General features: G+C 36.3%; 1 protein-coding gene across 1 annotated transcript in view; it reads left to right on the top strand.

The window, feature by feature from the left end:
- Ttc19 (tetratricopeptide repeat domain 19) overlaps nucleotides 1-19,064 on the top strand; it is a 157,103-nt gene that overhangs the window by 91,688 nt on the left and 46,351 nt on the right. The window contains exons 3-5 of the transcript XR_016141794.1: nucleotides 5,878-6,030; nucleotides 7,997-8,162; nucleotides 9,748-10,359. The gene's annotated coding sequence lies outside the window, so the exon portion shown is untranslated. The remainder of the gene's footprint in view (nucleotides 1-5,877; nucleotides 6,031-7,996; nucleotides 8,163-9,747; nucleotides 10,360-19,064) is intronic.

Here is a 19,064-nt window from a genome sequence, read left to right as displayed (position 1 = left end):
AAATAAAAAATAAAATAATTTCTATCTGGAAATCAACTACGCTGAACAAAATGGCTATCTAGAAATTTTGATTGGATGTGTTTGGGGGAAAGGTGGGCGTTAGAGGGGGGTTAGTTGCCCTCCAATCACTTTCGACTATCAAAAAGGGCACTAGCCCTTAGAGTTTACAATCGAAAGAGCCTTTTTTGAAGTTTCTACGACAACGCGTTCTATAAAAACCTTCTATGCCCCCAGGGCATAACTTACAACACTTGCCCTGAGGGCTGTGGGGGTGGTTGTCATCCTATTAGACATTATTTCCAGAACTTTCAACTACGTTAAACGAAATGGCTATCTCAAAATTTTGATTAGATGTGTCTGGGAAAATGGTGGGCGTGATAGGGGTGTTAGTCGCTCTCCCATCACTTTCAACTATTAAAAAAGGCACTAGCACTTTCAATTTTCAATCAAATGAGCCCTTTTGAAGTTTCTACGACGACGCTTTCAATATAAACCTTATACGCCCCCAACTTACAACCTTTGCCTTGAGGGCTGGGGTTGTCATCCTCAAAGACCTAATTTCCAGAACTGTCTACTACTTTGAACCAAATGCCTATCTGAAAATTTTGATTGGATCTGTTTGGGGGGATGGTGCGCATGAGAGGGGGTTTAGTTACCCTTCAATCACTTTCGATTAATAAAAAGGGAACTAGCCCTCTCAATTTCCAATTGAACGAGCCCCTTTTGAAGTTTTTACGACAACGCTATCAATAAAAACCACCTATATGTGCCCCCAGGGCATAACTTTCAACCTTTGCCCTAAGGGCTCTGGGGGGTTCGTCATCCTTAAATACATAATTTCCAGAACTCTCAACTACGTTAAAAAATGACTATCTCTAAAGTTTGATTGAATGTATTTGGGGAAATGGTGGATGTGAGAGGGGGGTCAATTACTCTCCACTCACTTTCGACTATTAAAAAGGGCAATTTCAATTTCCAAACAAATGAACCCTCTTTGAAATTTGTACAACAAATTTCTGTATAAACCTTATATGCCGCCAGGGCATAACTTACAGCCCTTGGAATGAGGGCTCTGAGAAGAGCAGTGCGGTTTTAGAAAAGGTAGAGGATGTGTTGACCAAATTTTCACTCTTAGGTTAATAATTGAGAAGTGCCTAAGTTTTCAAACACCTTTGGTCCTCAGTTTTATAGATTATGAGCAAGCGTTCGATTCTGTTGATAGAAGAGCTTTAGTAAAGGTTTTATCCCTGTATGGTATACCAGACAAACAAATGAAAGTGATTAATACTATACTCGAGAATAACATTGCCATTGTTAGGGAAGGAAATGAAGTTAACAGCTGGTTTTCTGTTAAATCAGGAATTAGGTAGGGTTGTGTTCTATTCCCCTTTATATGGATTATTTGTGATGGACTTTGTTTTAAGAAGCACAGGAAAGGCAATGGGAGATCACGGAATCAAATGGGGAGGAAAAAGTCTCCTGGACTTGGATTATGCTGATGATTTAAGCATCTTAGATGTAAGTGTAAGCAAAATGAATGAAGTTTTAGAGGTTTTGCGAGTTCAGGGTCCTAGCATTGGTTTGACAATGGATGTTAAAAAGACTAAGTCACTAAGGCTAGGAATAAGTGAAGATGAAAAGGTGACGTTGGGTAATGAAAAGATTGATCAGGTGGGCAGCTTCACTTACCTTGGTAGTGTTATTAGTAAAGATGGTGTGAGCAGTGAAGATGTTAAAAATAGAATAGCCAAGGCTCAGGGTGTTTTTTCACAGTTAAAAAAGGTCTGGAAGAATGGGAAGATAAGTCTGCAAACCAAGATTAGAATCTTAGAAGCTACAGTGATGACAGTGGTCAAATATGGCTCTGAAGCATGGACGCTCCGAAAAGCGGATGAAGATTTGCTAGATGTTTTCCAGAGAAATTGCTTAAGGATTGTTCTGGCCTCTGGGTCATAATGAAAGAAAGGTTGAAGTGGTTAGGGCATGTTGTGCGGATGAAGGATGACAGATTGCCGAAGATTGTTCTTTTCAGCCAACCATCTGGGGCTAAACGGAAAGCGAGTCATCCCCGTCTGGGGTGGGAGGACGTCATAAAGAAAGATTTAAAGGAAATGGGAACTTCGTGGATGGTTGTAAAAAGGGAGGCTTTGAATCGATTGGGGTGGAGGAGGAGCGGGCGTAGCTGTGTTGGCCTCAGGCGGCTTGGTGCTGCGATGAGTTGTTAGTAGTAGTAGTAGTAGTAGTAGTATCATCCGAAAAGACCTAATTTTCAGAACTTTTGATTACGTTGAACAAAATGGATATCTCGAAATTTTGATTGGATGTGTTTGGGGAAACGGTAGGTTTGAAAGGGGGGTTATTTGCCCTTCAATCACTTTCGACTATTAAAAGGGCACTAGCCCTTTCAATTTTCAATTGAATTAGCCCTTTTTGATGTTTTTACAACATCGCTTTCTATAAAAACCAGACTCGCCCCCAGGGCATAACTAACTACCCTTGCCCTGAGGGTTGGTGGGGGAGGGGTTGTCATCCTTAAAGACCTAATTTCCAAAACTTTCAACTACGTTGAATAAAATGGCTATCTAAAAATTTTGATTGTATGTTTTTGGGGATAAGGTAGGCGTGAGATGGGGGTTAATTACCCTCAAGTCACTTTCGACTATTAAAAAGGGCACTAGCCCTTTGAATTTCCAGTCGAAAGAGCTCTTTTTCAAGTTTCTACGACAAAAATTTCAATGAAAACTTATATGCCCCCAGGGCATAACTTATAACCTTTGCCCTGAAAACTGTGGGGGACGTGTCCTGCTCAAAGGTATAATTTCCTGAACTTTAAACTGCGTGAAACAAAATGGCTATCTCAAAATTTTGATTAGATGTATTTGGGAAAAGGTGGTTGTGAGAGGCGGGTTAGTTGCCCTCAAATCACTTTCGACTATTAAAAAGGGCACTAGCCCTTTGAATTTTCAATTGAATGAGCCCTTTTTCAAGTTTCTGCGATAAAGATTTCAATAAACACCTTATATGCCCTCAGGGCATAACTTATAACCCTTGACTGTTGGGGAAGTGTCCTGCTCAAAGGTATAATTTCCTGAACTTTAAACTGCTTGAAACAAAATGGCTATCTCAAAATTTTGATTAGATGTGTTTGGGGAAATGGTGGGTGTGGAAGGGGTGTTAGTTTCATTCCAATCACTTTCGACTATTAAAAAGGGCACTAGCCCTTTCAATTTTCAATTGAATTAGCCCTTTTTGATGTTTTTACAACATCGCTTTCTATAAAAACCTTACTCGCCCCCAGGGCATAACTAACTACCCTTGCCCTGTGGGTTGGGGGGGGGAGGGGTTGTCGTCCTTAAAGACCTAATTTCCAAAACTTTCAACTGCGTTGAATAAAATGGCTATCTAAAAATTTTGATTGTATGTTTTTGGGGATAAGGTAGGCGTGAGAGGGGGGTTAATTACCCTCGAATCACTTTCGACTATTAAGAAGGGTACTAGCCCTTTGAATTTCCAATCGAAAGAGCTCTTTTTCAAGTTTCTATGACAAAAATTTCAATAAAAACTTATATGCCCCCAGGGCATAATTTATAACCTTTGCCCTGAAAACTGTGGGGGAAGTGTCCTGCTCAAAGGTATAATTTCCTGAACTTTAAACTGCGTGAAACAAAATGGCTATCTCAAAATTTTGATTAGATGTATTTGGGGAAAAGGTGGTTGTGAGAGGCGGGTTAGTTGCCCTCAAATCACTTTCGACTATCAAAAAGGGCACTAGTCCTTTGAATTTCCAATTGAATGAGCCCTTTTTCAAGTTTCTGCAACAAAGATTTCAATAAACACCTTATATGCCCCCAGGGCATAACTTGTAACCCTTGACTGTGGGTGGAGTGTCCTGCTCAAAGGTATAATGTCCTGAACTTTAAACTGCGTGAAACAAAATGGCTATCTCAAAATTTTGATTAGATGTGTTTGGGGAAATGGTGGGTGTGGAAGGGGTGTTAGTTTCATTCCAATCACTTTCGACTATTAAAAAGGGCACTAGCCCTTTCAATTTTCAATTGAATTAGCCCTTTTTGAAATTTCTACGACAATGCGTTCTATTAAAACCTTATATGCCCCCAGGGCATGACTTACAACCCTTGCTCTGAGGGCTGTGGGGGAGTGTTCTGCTCAAAAACATAATTTCTATCTGGAAATCAACTACGCTGAACAAAATGGCTATCTACAAATTTTGATTGGATGTGTTTAGGGAAAAGGTGGGCATGAGAGGGGAGTTAGTTGCCCTCGAATCACTTTTGACTATTAAAAAGGGAACTAGACCTTTGAATATCCAATCGAATGAGCCCTTTTTCAAGTTTCTACGACAAAGATTTCAATAAAAACTTATATGCCCCCAGGGCATAACTTATAACCCTTGCCCTGAAGACTGGGGGGAGTGTCCTGCTCAAAGGTATAGTTTCCTGAACTTTAAACTGCGTGGAGCAAAATGGCTATCTCAAAATTTTGATTGGATTTGTTTGGGGAAATGGTGAGCGTGGAAGGGGTGTTAGTTGCCTTCCAATCACTTTCGACTATTAAAAAGGGCACTAGCCATTTCAATTTTAAATTGAATGAGCCCTTTTTGAAGTTTCTACGACAACGCGTTCTATAAAAACCTTCTATGCCCCCAGGGCATAACTTACAACCCTAGCCCTGAGGATTGTGAGGGGGTTTAGTTGCCCTCCAATCACTTTCGATTATTAAAAAGGGCACAAGCCCTTTGAATTTCCATTCGAATGAGCCTTTTTTGAAGTTTCTACGACAACTTCTTCTATCTAAACCTTATATGCCCCCAGGGCATAACTTACAACTCTTGCCCTGGGGGCTGTCTGGGAGTGTCCTCCTCAAAAACATAATTTCTATCTGGAAATCAACAGCGCTGAACAAAATTGCTATCCCAAAATTTTTATTGGATGTGTTTCGGGAGATGGTGGGCGTGGACGGGGTGTTAGTCGCCTTCCAGTCACTTTCGACTGTTAAAAAGGGCACAAGCCACTCCAATTTCCAATTGAATGAGCCCTTTTCGAGTTTTCTACAACTTCTTTGATACAAAGTGCCCTGCTCTAAAGGAAAAAAATAATACTCAAACCAGCGCCTTTTTGACCGACCAAAACGTCGAATTGATGGGTCATCCGCCGTACAGCCCTGACTTGGCACCCAATGACTTCTTTTTAGTCCCACACATCAAGAAAAAAATGCGTGGACAATGATTTTCGTCGCCAGAAGATGCTGTTGAAGCATTCAAATACCATGTTTTGTAGGTGTCTCAATCGGAGTGGAAAAAGTGCTTCGAAAATTGGTTTGAGCGCATGCAAAAGTGTATAAATCTTGATGGAGAATATTTTGAAAAACAATAAAACAATTTTCGTTGATAAATATGCGTATTTTCATTATTAGGCCAGAAATATATATAGCAGCCCTCGTTAATACTCTCGGCGAACACCGTCCTTATGTGTACTCGCGACCTAACTTTAAACCTTTGTCATGTGGGTTGTGGGGAGTGTCCTCCTCAAAAATATATTTTCTATCTGGAAATCAACTACGCTGAACAAAATGAGTTGTCTCAAAATTTTTATTGGATATGTTTGGGGGAATAAGGGGCGGGGGGGGGGCTAGTTGCCCTCCAATCACTTTCGACTATTAAAAAGGGCACTAGCCACTCCATTTTCCAATCGAATTAGCCCTTTTCGAAATTTTTATGACAATTCCTTCGATACGAAGTGCCCTGGTATGGAAAAAAAAAAATAATACATTGTGCCATCGTTCTTTACTTAGGCAGCGCGATTGCGTTGCCTATGATTTATGTTTTGTTACTGATTTATCAAGTAAACCATATTTTAGAGCTGGAGTCCTGGCAAGTTGTTGCTGCCACTTCGAGCTGTACCTAAAGGAACTACTGTCACGCTTGGATTATTTAGTTTGTTTTCTACACCAATTGGCAAGCAAGAAGAAATGCTAGAAGAAATGGTCAAAAGGGGAATTCTAGAGTATCAGGTAGCTTACAAAAGTTTTTTTACCATGTTTTACTTAACTTGCTTCTCTGTCTGTCTGTTTGTCGCCAAAATTTGAGATGCGTATTTTGACCCCTTCCTCTCATCCAATTTGGCTCAAAATTCGTATAGGTCTTTGCTTTACCTCACATTTTAATATTCTGATATATTTGAATCGCATTACGCAGCCTCAATGCGCTACCTTTGATAATCTTCTTAATCTTTGACCTCTTGACAACCATCTCACTTCTGCGTGTAATAATAAAGTTGTATGGACGGAATCCATATCCTTTCAAAGATTTGAAAATAAGTGACTGTTAAGGGAGTGGCTCATAATAAAATTTATAATCTTGAGAGCATTTTGAAGCAACTCGTTCAATTATGGTGCTAATTTTTTTGTTACCATGGCCTCTTGGGGAGTAAGATCATGAGTAAAACTTATATGGTCAAAAAGACTAATTTGAAAAAATGATTCGATATCAGTGTTTTTGTCCGTCATTGGTCTTGCACCTTCTACGTATATTCCATAGCAATTTTTCCATTCTAGACTTTCAGTCTTTAAAAAATTCATCACCGTTACAATATAAGTCCTTTTCTGTAGTATGTTATAAATATTTGACTCTAATATTTTAAATATTTTAGTTTAAAATCTCTTGCGACCCCAGGATTTTGCTACGCGACCCCATTTGGGGTCGCAATTCATAGTTTGGGAAGGCCTGGGTTTGATAGCTTCAGAAATAAACGGTTAGTACGTATTGTAGGTTATTGGGAAAAAATTATTGCTATGCCAAATTATCGGTTAACAAAAAATTCTTTCAATTAAATATTATTGGATAAAAAAAAGATTCTTGGCCTGTGCAAATCAAGAGTATACTAGACCATTGTGGGCTATCAGGCTGGTGGAATGATGGCATTGGACCTTGGGTGGACACAACCAAAAGCAGACCATTTTGATGTGTATATTGGTAGTCTTATATGTCTTCATAGATCCACACAGGCGAATTTAAAGTAGCCATTTACCATGTTTGATTACCCGAAAACTAAACGATGAGAATTTTCTTGCTTATTGTAGGACTAAGAGAACTTTTTCGATAATAACCCCTCCCCAGATCAAAATCCCAGGAACAACCCTTGTTAACATATATTTATTATAATTAAAATGGCATTTATGTGTACTTGCTCAATTTCTTTAATCGTCCATCAGCCAGAAAAAAGAGTGCTAAGAGGAAATACTAATACAATATATAATAATATATCCTATAATATAAAATATAATATTGGGTTAGATCAGGGCTTCCTAAACATTTTTCATTCACGACCCCATTTATGATTACAAGTTTCCTGGTCACCCCATATAAATATAATTGAAAGACAAATAAATATTTTTGATGATTCATTTATTAGGTAACTATATACACACGCACATGAAAATATATAGTTTTAGAATTCGTTTAAAAACATACAAAGATCTAAGATAAAAAATTTCACTCAAGTTGAAAAGTTGTCTTTATTATACTTACAAAAATTATATGCCCTATTTCTCATCAAAATTGAATTTGTTGCAATAACATAAATAAAAGAAAATCAATCTCATTCAAATCAATACAAAACGGATAATGAATCCAAGCTACCTTTTTGATATCAATAATTAATGTAAAATATATACGGAACTATGTTTCTAGTGCTTTTAAGTGATCTAAAATAATTTTTACAATAAAAGTTTTACAATGATTTCACTTGATTATGAAATTTCCGACACTGGAAAATATTTCGAACGGTTTTTTTTTCTATCCTGATGAGCCAATCAAGTTTTCTCATACTAAAATTCAAAACAACAGTGGATACCAGGGTCTCTGAACGGTTCATACACATTTCTGTGTAAGTCGTTACTACAAACACATTACTTATTGAGTACTTTTTCTTAATGTAGAACTTCTGGATCAATAATAGGGACTTTCATGGTATTTCAGAAAGGAGATGCAATTAAAGCAGAGAAACTGTTGCACGTTGCTTTGAAATTAGCGCAGGACTTACATGACAAAAATGGCATTACGTTTATTTACGATATGATGGCGAACATAGCTTTTGATACGCATAATTATCGAAAAGCAGAAAAGATATTCAGAGACTTGATTTGTAAGTATTTTGGATACCGATAAATTTATTACTATTACTACTACTACTAACTACTCATTGCAGCACCAAGCCGCCTAAGGCCAATGCAGTTACGCACGCTCCTCCTTCATCCCAATCTATTCAAAGCCTCCGTCTCTAACCCTGCCAGGAAGTTCCCATTTCCCTTAAATCTTTCCTTATTAAATCCTCCCACCCCAACGGAAGGTGACCTACTTTTCGTTTGGCCTTAGATGGTTGACCAAAAAGGACAATCTTTGGCAATGTGACATCCTTCATCCACAGAACACGCCCTAGCCATCTCAACCTGTCTCTCATTACAGCCCTAGAAAGCGAGATAAATTCATTGAATGTTCTATAGCCTATAAGAACAAGTGAGATATATTCATTTTTAAACTCAGTTTGAGATAAAGTTTTTAATAAACCAATGTTTCTAATTTAAATAAACATGGGCAGTAGATTATTATATGATCATGAAAATGTAAAAAAGAATTGTTATGAATGATTGTAAATGTAAAAAGACTGTTTGTATGATATGATCCTGACTGTAATTCATGTAATTCATGACTTCTACAAATTTGCTATCCTAACTGTTTTCTGTCATTTTTCTTGTTTATCAACACGAATTTTAAAGTCGTCAGGGTTGAAATACTGTTATGCCTTAAATTTGCATCATCAGTTTTCTCACACAGATTTTAAAAGTTACTATGACTGTCGTAATTATTTAATCATAGTCAAAATATATACCAACTATTGTAGTCTGAAACGTATTTTGTCCAATTTTTAGCTTATAAATCTCGGTAAACAGGTTTTCTTACTGATTTTCGTCTGAAAAACATGTTTTGTTATGTTTTTTTTGTTTCTTTTTTTTTAGAAAATAAAGGTTCGTTCCTACTGTCTACATCAATGTTTTTGTTAAAAATCGTTGACTTCTCCAACACGGACAAATAAGAAGGGACAATCTCTAAAAAGAGAATTGAAAGCTGTATTTATGGAAATGCGCCTATTGGTACTTAAACGGAGGGGCTAAAAAAGAAGAAAAATTATCTTTGACAAGTGGAATACAAGAATAGTCTTAGGGTCATAAACGAATGGACTTGACATTTTTTTCAAGGAGATCAGTTTTTGAGGTTGTGGAGGGGGTCAAAATATCTTAACGGTTTTTGGGCGCTTCGGTGACGATTAGTTCACGTCAGATTGATACTTTGGAACCTTAACTATTAACGATGTAGTTAAAACAGCAAAAAATTATATTAGAACTTACTGTGTTTCTCTTGGAAATGTCTGTATTTCTGAGCGATTTTCATTTCTGGTGCTATTGAACGGTAGCAAGGCTCTCTTCTTTGCGTCTATATCCGAAAATCAAGACATTGTCTTTTTAAATAATCATAGTTATTAGCAAATATTCTCTGTTTCCTTTGACTTGGAATTTGGTAGCATTTAACTTGTTCTAAATTGTTTCCAGTGGTAATAACTACTTTTGTTGATAAGATATTTGTATTTGTGACATGTCCGTGTTTTCGTACAGCTAGATTGTGTATTCATTTCCCGTCCCCATAAATATCTCAATTTTTATATTATTTTTTAGGCCGCCTTATAGGAGATGGCGTTGACCCAGACCATAACAAAATTGTTCATGTCAGTGCAAAACTAGCCAGTATCTATGGCATGCTAGAAGAAAATGAGAAAGCGGAACAAGGCTTTCAGTTTTGCATTGATACTATGAATAAAAAAATTGCCAAGGGAGCTAGTGATGAAGACACTCTTTTATTAACACGTCTATGTTTAGATTGGTATGCTAATTACTTGATGGCGCATATGAAGCTTGATCAAGCTAACGCTAATTTCCAGAAAGCTTATGAGCTTTCTATTAAAGTGCATGGGCCCCAGCATGAGCAATCATTAGTGCTATTGAATGACCTGGCTTCTGTTCTTGCTTTGAAAGGCAATGCTGCTGCAGCTGAAGAAAAAATGAAAGATGTGATTTCAGTTGGTGAAAAAATTCAGTCAGAGTACATGCCTGCTTTCTATGTGAATCTGGGCAGTATCTACATGCAAAATAAGTCTTACGAAAAATCAAGGGATGCTTGTGCTAAAGGGGTCAACCTGGCGAAGAAAATGGATAACAAAGAATATATTGAGGAAGCTGAGGCCTGTCTTGAAGAGCTGAAAAAGGCAATGAGGTTTACGCACTGATGATGTGTGGGTTTCACGTTCTATATAGATGAATCTTTTTTTTTTTTTTTTTTTTTTTTCCTTACCCTATAAACTGTGATGTGTTAGCTTCGAAATCAGCCACATTTGCATTGTTATTTTTTAATGACGGATTTTGGCAAGATAGATTTTCACTCGCTGCATTGCTTCACTGGCCACAATTACATTTAAAAACAGATTAGCGATGCTTTTTATAGGGGTGTTGGGGGGGGCACGTTTTTTGATTTATTATCCACAAAATTTTCTAGAAAGAGTATAAAGGGAAAGCAGCACAACAAATTCAGCGGTGTTCTCGGTATATGAACTAATATTTCGTAGTATATAAATAAAAATAGATATTAACCACCTTGACTAACAAAGCCATCGACTGCAGTGTTTGTTAACGCAAACGCCAAAAAATATCCCTTAAAATAGTGTTATTTGTTATTTATCAGATTCTGAGGTCTTTGTTATCACAGAATCGTAGCATTTGATGAGGCAGATTTACCCTTTACTCAGAAACTACCTGAATTTTCTTTTACTCCATCTAGCAGCACGCTAATTTTTGATGGATATTTGTTACTTAGATATGAATATTATGCTGCACATTAGTTTCAACGGATCTTTCTTATTTAAATTCTCGAAAAATTCGATTCTCGAAGGATGGTATCCAGTAATGTCTGAAAAAGTGGATTGAACATTTTTGTGTAGAATAATGTGGGTAAAGCTATTGTACTGTATCCACAATTTGATGCAGTTTATAGCAATCCTTTTTTTTTCTTTACTTAATGTCAATCTTTTTCCTCTTTATTCATCTCGTTACTAAATTTATGCCAATACCCTTGCATTTGAACATTAATCACTTCTGAAATGCGAAGCAAAATCTGAGGTTTTGAAAACAGACAATTTTGGTGCCTTTCCGCCAGTTTGCCTCAGATGAATTCAGTGCTGCTGGTAAACTAGTTTTAATAAGTAACCTACTTTGTAACCATCACCAGAAACTGATAAATGCTTGTAATTACATAAGATAGTTATGAAAGTTGTGCAGCCAGTGTTGATGGTGAGAGCAGGGGGACTTGTTGGACTTAATCTGCATGCTGGTACTGAGCTGGGATATGGTCAGCTTTTGATTGGAATTAAAGAACGGTAAATCACCTGAAAACCAAAAAAAAAAATTTTCTGATTGGTATTAAAGACTAAGTGTCAATTTGTGTGCTAAAGCAGGCACTCTGACCCGCAAGTACTGCAAAAATAGTAGAAGTTTTAGAATCAGTGTAAATTGGCCCAAAATGGACCTTTTCTGTGAACTTTGAGGAATAATTTTTAGACCTCTCTCCCCAAAATGGACCTTTTCTGTGAACTTTGAGGAACAATTTTTGGACATCTCTCCCCAAAATGGACCTTTTCTGTGAACTTTGAGGGACAATTTTTAGACCTCTCTCCCCAAAATGGACCTTTTCTGTGAACTTTGAGGAACAATTTTTAGACATCTCTCCCCAAAATTGACATTTTCTGTGATCTTTGTAGAAATATTTAGACCACTCTCACCAAAATGGACCTTTTCTGTGAACTATGAGGAACAATTTTTAGACCTCTCTCCCCAAAATGGACCTTTTCTGTGAACTATGAAGAACAATTTTTAGACCTCTCTTCCCAAAATGGACCTTTTCACTGAACTATGAGGAATAATTTTTAGACCTCTCTTCCCAAAGTGGACCTTTTCTGTGAACTATGAGGAACAATTTTTAGCCCTCTCTCCCCAAAATGGACCTTTTCTGTGAACTATGAAGAACAATTTTTAGACCTCTCTCCCCAAAATGGAACTTTTCTGTGAACTTTGAGGAACAATTTTTAGACATCTCTCCCCAAAATGGACCTTTTCTGTGAACTATGAGGAACAATTTAGACCTCTCTCCCCAAAAAGGACCTTTTCTGTGAACTATGAGGAACAATTTTTAGACCTCTCGCCCCACACTGGACCTTTTCTGTGAACTATGAAGAACAATTTAGACCTCTCTCCCCAAAATGGACCTTTTCTGTGAACTATGAGGAACAATTTTTAGACATCTCTCCCCAAAATGGACCTTGTCTGTGAACTATGAAGAACAATTTAGACCTCTCTCACCAAAATGGACCTTTTCTGTGAACTATGAGGAACAATTTTTAGACCTCTCTCCCCAAAATGGACCTTTTCTGTGAACTATGAGGAACAATTTTAGACCTCTCTTCCCAAAATGGACCTTTTTTGTGAACTATGAGGAACAATTTTTAGGCCTCTCTCCCCACAATAAACCTTTTTTGTGAACTATGAGGAACAATTTTTGCACCTCTCTCCCCAAAATGGACCTTTTATGTGAACTATGAGGAACAATTTTTAGTCCTCTCTCCCCACACTGGACCTTTTCTGTGAACTTCGAAGAACAGTTTTTAGACATTTCTTCCCAAAATGAACCTTTTCTGTGAACTATGAAGAACAATTTTTAGGCCTCTCTCCCCACAATAAACCTTTTATGTGAACTATAAGGAACAATTTTTAGACCTCTCTACCCTTTCATCTTTATAAGCCTTGACTGTTTGGACTTCTGCTCCAAAATCTTGAATACTCGAGGATTTTTCTTTCTTTTTCTTCAGAATTGTGAATTATGCTCTAAGTTCGTAGCTTTGTGGAAATTATTGTGACGTGACTTCTAAGAGAAACAAATGCTGACTTCCAATTTCATGAATTAGTCGAGTATCAACTGATGTTAGTGTAGAAAAATACTCTCATGTTTTTATTTTCTATCAATAAATAGTTACGACGTTTCTGTGGCTGGTTGAGGTAAATAGTTTAGATAATTTTTAGAACCAGTTCCTTTCTCTACTCTCCCCTCATTCATTTCTTTATCTTTTTTGGCTAAATTAGTGCCTGTGTTTCTTCTTTTCTTTTTTTTTTTTTTTTTTTTTGAGGCTTTCGTATTCAATTTTATATTTTTTATTATGCATTTTATAGATAAAAAAATTTTTTTTAGAAGCGAGAAATGAGAGTGGTATTCGTTTTATTTAATTTTTTTACCCATAAACAATGAAAAAATCCATTTGGCTAGTCAAAATAGCATCAGTTGCCGTGCAGTTATTGATATAGTAGCACAGTATAAGTATATACCAGTAGTGAAATCTTTTTCCAAACATGACACACATTTCATAGCGCGTAATTAGACTCCGAGCATATACGTCAGAGCCATAGTTTCAATTGCTACTTGGTTTTCCATCGGAAACATTTGTCATTCTGTATGTATGAAGGCGGGGTCATGAATCTTGTATGGTTTTTGATCTGTGTCAAAAATTTTCAGTGCTGCCGTTTAGCCATCCTTGGTGCTGCGTGATTATGCTAGATAGCAGAAGAGATATTTTTCATGTCGTATTTGAAGGATCGGTAAAATTGTCAGTTTTAATAACCTGTATTATGCACACTAAAACTAATACTTTTGCTTCGAAAAATCGATATCGCTTGTTGTGAAATGAACAAATAAGTATGTAACTAAATTAACCTCAGTCTTTATCCCAGAGCCCATTATTACCCTGTGTTGGTATCGACATTTATTCCCTCCATGACTGTCCCATAGGGTGGGACCCAGAAGAAGTTACTTCATCAAGTTAAAATGTATGAATATCTCGTTCAGTTTTTGCTTGCATTCAGCTTATTGGGTTCAACTTAACAAAATTATTCTTCTGGCCTGTGGACTACTATTAAAATTTCGTGATGTTGATATGCTAATTGGAAATATCCTTTAATTCGATTTCCGGTTAAATAGATGTAATATTTTCCAACTAAAATGAGTTTCGACTGTCGCTGATATTCGTTGCAGCGTATTACCTATTTAAAATAGCTTTATTCTTTTGGATTAATTTTGGATTAATATTGAGATGGTATCTCAATACCATCTGAACCGCGGGACCAATACTGTAGTAAATACCTGCTATGACGCAATTCCAATTAACTGTCCCACATTTCAGTCTTCTGTTTTTATGTTTTACATGGGGAGGAGAGAGGGTGTCAGGTAATATGAGGAATATTAGGGCTAGTCGAAACTTATTTTAATTAGAAAATATCCAATATCTAGGGGGTGTGTGTAAATTTGCCGTTTTGTTAGCCCTTACAAGAAAGCATAAAAAAGCTGTTTTTCAGCAAAAAATCCCTCTAAAAGGGATTTTTCATCACCTAGGGGGCAAAGGGCAACAAATCCTTTTCCCTCTTATTGATGCCTGGCTAAACGCCTAAATAATAGACTATGTAGTAAAAATGGTAGTTCAGCATGGGATGTTGGTTTACCCAGGTGGCAAGGTCTCTAACAAAGTTGACCAAATTCATAAAGAGGAAGCAAGTACCAGTAAGTATTGTGAAAAAAAGTAATCGGATTAACGACGCTTCTTAACTACTAAAGTCCCTCCAGTGTGTTTCTACAGCAAGGTTCGGTCTCTGGGTCTCAAACACTTATTTTAACTAGAAAATATTCAATATCTCGGAGGGGGGGGTTGTAAATTTGCCGTTTTTTTTAGCCTTCAGAAGAAAGCATAAAAAAAGATGTTTTCAGCAAAAATACCCCTGTAAAAGGGTTTTTTCATCACCTAGGGGGCAAAGGGCAACAAATCCTTATACCTTCTTATTGATGCCTGGCTAAAGGCCTAAATAAGAGACTATTTAGTAAAAAAGGGAGTTGTTCAGCATGGGATAATGGTTTACCAAGGTGGCAAGGTCTCAAACAAAGTTGAGCAAATTCATAAAGAGGAAGCAAGACGGTGGAATCGTTTAAAGAATAGGGATAATTGTCACCTTTCTATCACGATGCTATGAAAATCTCCAAATTTCTAATTTCAGGTCATAAGATTTAGAAGATATAACAACTTCTAAGAAAGTTCCTATGATACTTAAAGTAAACCCTCAAATGATTTCTTTGTAAAATTTTGTATTCAATGTTTTCAGCTATGGTTAGTTGTTTGTGTCAAAAAAACCAAAATAATACAACTTGGAGACATGAATATTTGCTAGAATTTGAAATGTGCTGCCACATGGTGATTTAAACTCGATCTTCAACACTAAGAACAACCACAAATCCCCTCTGCTATTGTAGTTATCTATAGTATTTGATTAAGATTTTTGATGTTGTCATAAACATTAGCTGCAAAAATTCAAAAGTCATTATGAAACTCTTCAAAATCGAGCCTAACCCTATTGGCGACTAGGTCCATTGGATGGGTCACTGAATAGGCCACTTCGATTTTCCAAAAATCTCTCATTTTATTCAAACTACTTTCCTCTTTTTATCTCCTTATGTAGAGAATCGGGAAATGAATATTTAGCTAATTAGATTTTACTAAATAGATAATTACTGTAGTAAAATATTATAAGAATACATATAATTTAAGGAAAACCTCGATAAATTCCATTGGTTCTGCTTGTGCGTTTTCGTAAAGCCTACTGAAACATAACATGTAAATAAAAATTAGCATTGCACCTGGTTTTTGGGGTAATGAATAAATAGACCTTCTTCGTAAAAAGATCCACCGACCCTCCTACATGATAATACTTGTAAATAATAAATCCCGAATTAGGAACATATGAAAATGTGTCTAGGCGTTCTTGTAGAACAAAGCTCTTGTTTCTTCTCGGCAGAGCTAAATCATATCTTCGGACAAATGTGGAAAAAAATAAATGGTAGTGCATAAGATTTTGTTTTATGTATTTACGCAACAAAATCATCTCGAGCTAGATAAAAACAAATATAAGAAAATGATTCAAAGAGATGAAAAAAAATTTAAATTGAGGCATCAGTTAAAGTATTTCCTTGCGACAAGTAGGATCCAACCTGGTATTCAGTATTTCGGAATCGCAGTTTTCCGCTACGCTGTCACAAGATACTGTAATATATGGTCTTTTTAATAGTATTTTCACATACTTTTGACAGAAATATTACAGTGGCTTATATCTTCCTTTTTGGAAGGGGGAAAGGGGCTGCAAAGTAATGAAAGCATTAGTAATTATTCTATTTAGAAGTATATACAACATGAAAAAAAAACGATTATTTAAATATTCCTTTTTTGGATAAAATACGACATTGTAAAGTCTCTCCCTGTGCTCTTCTCTGTAGTCCTATGGTAGTGTTGGCCGACAATATACGGTTTGACCGGTGGAGGATGTCTAAAGTCTCTAACTTTCATAAAGTTTGTGTCGAATATAAACTTTTTTTTTTTTTTTTTTTTTTTTTTTTTTAACACTGTAGATAAATTCAAACAGTATATTCATTCCCTATCTCAACCATCATCCAAAGCTGGACAGAGATGCACCAGCTCCGGAGAACATATAAACAAGTAGAAACATAAGCGACATTAGGCTATGGTTTTCTTTATTACGACAAGCCAATGGCTTTTTCCTATATTGAATAAAATAAATAAATTAGATTTTTCATGGGTAGGCACGCATGTGCCATCGGTATTCGCAGCCAGGAAAAGAAATAAGACGAATCGAGCATCTAGGGGATAAGGAAGAATGCAATAGGTTGAAGAAATAAAAAAGGAAAGGAGAATAATTGGTATGGCTGTAATAATGCAAAAGGTAAAGATAACATTGAATGGAAAGAAAAATAAAGAATGAATTTATAACGATAATCAAATTAAAAAATAAGTGTTATTTCAACAATGCCATAACGTGATGACATTTGATTAGGAAATTTGGCGCTTCGCATTGATAATTCAGTTCCACAGTCTTATCAATTTTTTCTCAAAGGGAAATTGTGTGGTGGACATGAATGCAGACTTGCAGCTAAATAGAATATAGTCACTTCCTTTTTTCACATATGTTTATTGATATTGGTTTGATTTTTAATTGTCTGTAGTACTGAGGAGCTCATTAAGGAGATAATCAAACACTAATTTTAAAAAATTTTGCCTCTTTGTTCAAAAAAAGAGATAATCAACTATTTAAACTACTAAAACTGAAATAATTACTTGCTAGTTTATTTTCCTTGATAGGGATGTCTCTTGATTTCCCGATTCTTAAATTTTACTTCGTAATATGCTCGTGTGCGCAAAAATTATCTTATAAATTGTTCAAGGGGGAAGTCCTCGCAGCCAGTTTCTCAGTTCAGATCTTTGCGCTCAAGCCAAATTCGATGGATTAGTCCCGGTTTCCAACAAGAATTTCTGTAATGTTTGAGAAAAATGGAGTTGTAGTCTTGCAGAAATGAAATAACCCCTAGCGAAGGAGCTGTTAGGTTGGTTAAATCCAGGCTTAACTGCTCGTAGGCCTTTTCTGTCATAAAAAAAAAAAAAATTCGTTGACAACTTCACTATCGCCTTGAATAAGCTTTGAAGCACACATCTGACACTTGTGACAAGTGAGCAGCTTCGTAACGGCAAAACCAACGATATATGTAAAAGTATAATTTTCGAGGCTGTCAGATGCTTCATTGAAGTCTTCATTCTTTTGTTCCAACAGAAGCTTATTGCTTTGGTGAGCCGTGATAAGCCCAGTCAGCTTCACCTATGGTATGTCACTGTTTTTCTGTGAAAGTAAGTTGACCAAAATATTTCCCTGGTCAGGAATTGGCTCGCAGTTGCCTGTATTTTGCATCTACTAACAAAATGCAAAGAATCGAAAATAAAAAAGAAAACAAACTCATCCCCATTCCTTTCTCAAAAAAAAAATCCTTGAAATGCTCATGACTAAAATCATTTGTTTTGGCATCTGCAAAAGTCTTTTGCTATATCATATTAAAGCTAAATAATTAAGCTACCGAAAATTATGGGAGCAAGCCCATTGGCTGGCCTAGTGAGGGGACATACCCCCTTCCCTCTGGTTCCAAACATGTAGTGGACAAAAAAAAAGTTTGATTAGCAACTGATAATAAACTTGGTCATTAAAATGATTAAACAATTTTAAATAATCTTAACATAATTCTAAAACATTCCAAGTTTTATACCAAACTCGTAATTAACCTGAATTTGGAAAGACAATGAAAAGAATCGTATGGGTTAACTTAATGAGTCATAAGAAGTACTTTCTGATGAGAAGTTTTACGTAATTTGCAACTTCGTAGCAGAATATTTATAACAATAATAACAACTAGTATCATTTTATATTTTTTTTATAATACAAATACAATTCTTTTGATGTCCTTCACTTTTCTGAAAACTCATTAAGAATTTCACAAAAAACAGTTCTTAACAGACGTTTGGTATTTTCTTGGATAGAGCTATTCCACCAGTTATTAGATGAAAAATAAAGGTCCTACATCAAATTTCGAAGGACATTTTTATGGCCCAAAAAAAGAGTATAAAAGAGGAAAAATTCAAGGGAACATTTTCCTTACCAAGAATAAATAAGTTTTGACGCTCCATGCCATAATATTTCTATCTAAAACCTCAGAATATTGTGAACCTAATAGATAACCTGTGCTAAAACTATTAGGTTGCCCCTTTGTGATAAAACATTTTGTGGCAAATTTCAAACAGTTCCGCCACTTCGTGGATCACTCTCACAATATTTATGAAATTCCGGATGTTTCCCTGTTGCAGTGTTGATTAGAAATTAGCTCTAGAAATTTCCGTATTTGCTTTAATTTAATCCCCTCCCCCCCCCCTTCTTAGAAACCCTGTATAGGCCACTCAGTTCAGTCTTACCTGTCAAATGGAACAGCAGCGAACGACTTCGCCCGTTCACCCATTTTTTTTTCTGCT

This window comes from Artemia sp. Qi Xiang Cuo, chromosome 5 (assembly GCF_049724085.1).
Source record: "Artemia sp. Qi Xiang Cuo chromosome 5, ASM4972408v1, whole genome shotgun sequence".
In the NCBI taxonomy this organism is placed as follows: Eukaryota; Metazoa; Arthropoda; class Branchiopoda; order Anostraca; family Artemiidae; genus Artemia; species Artemia sp. Qi Xiang Cuo.
The sequence above is the reverse complement of the archived record's forward strand: the minus strand, read 5'-3'. Positions and strand labels throughout refer to the sequence as shown.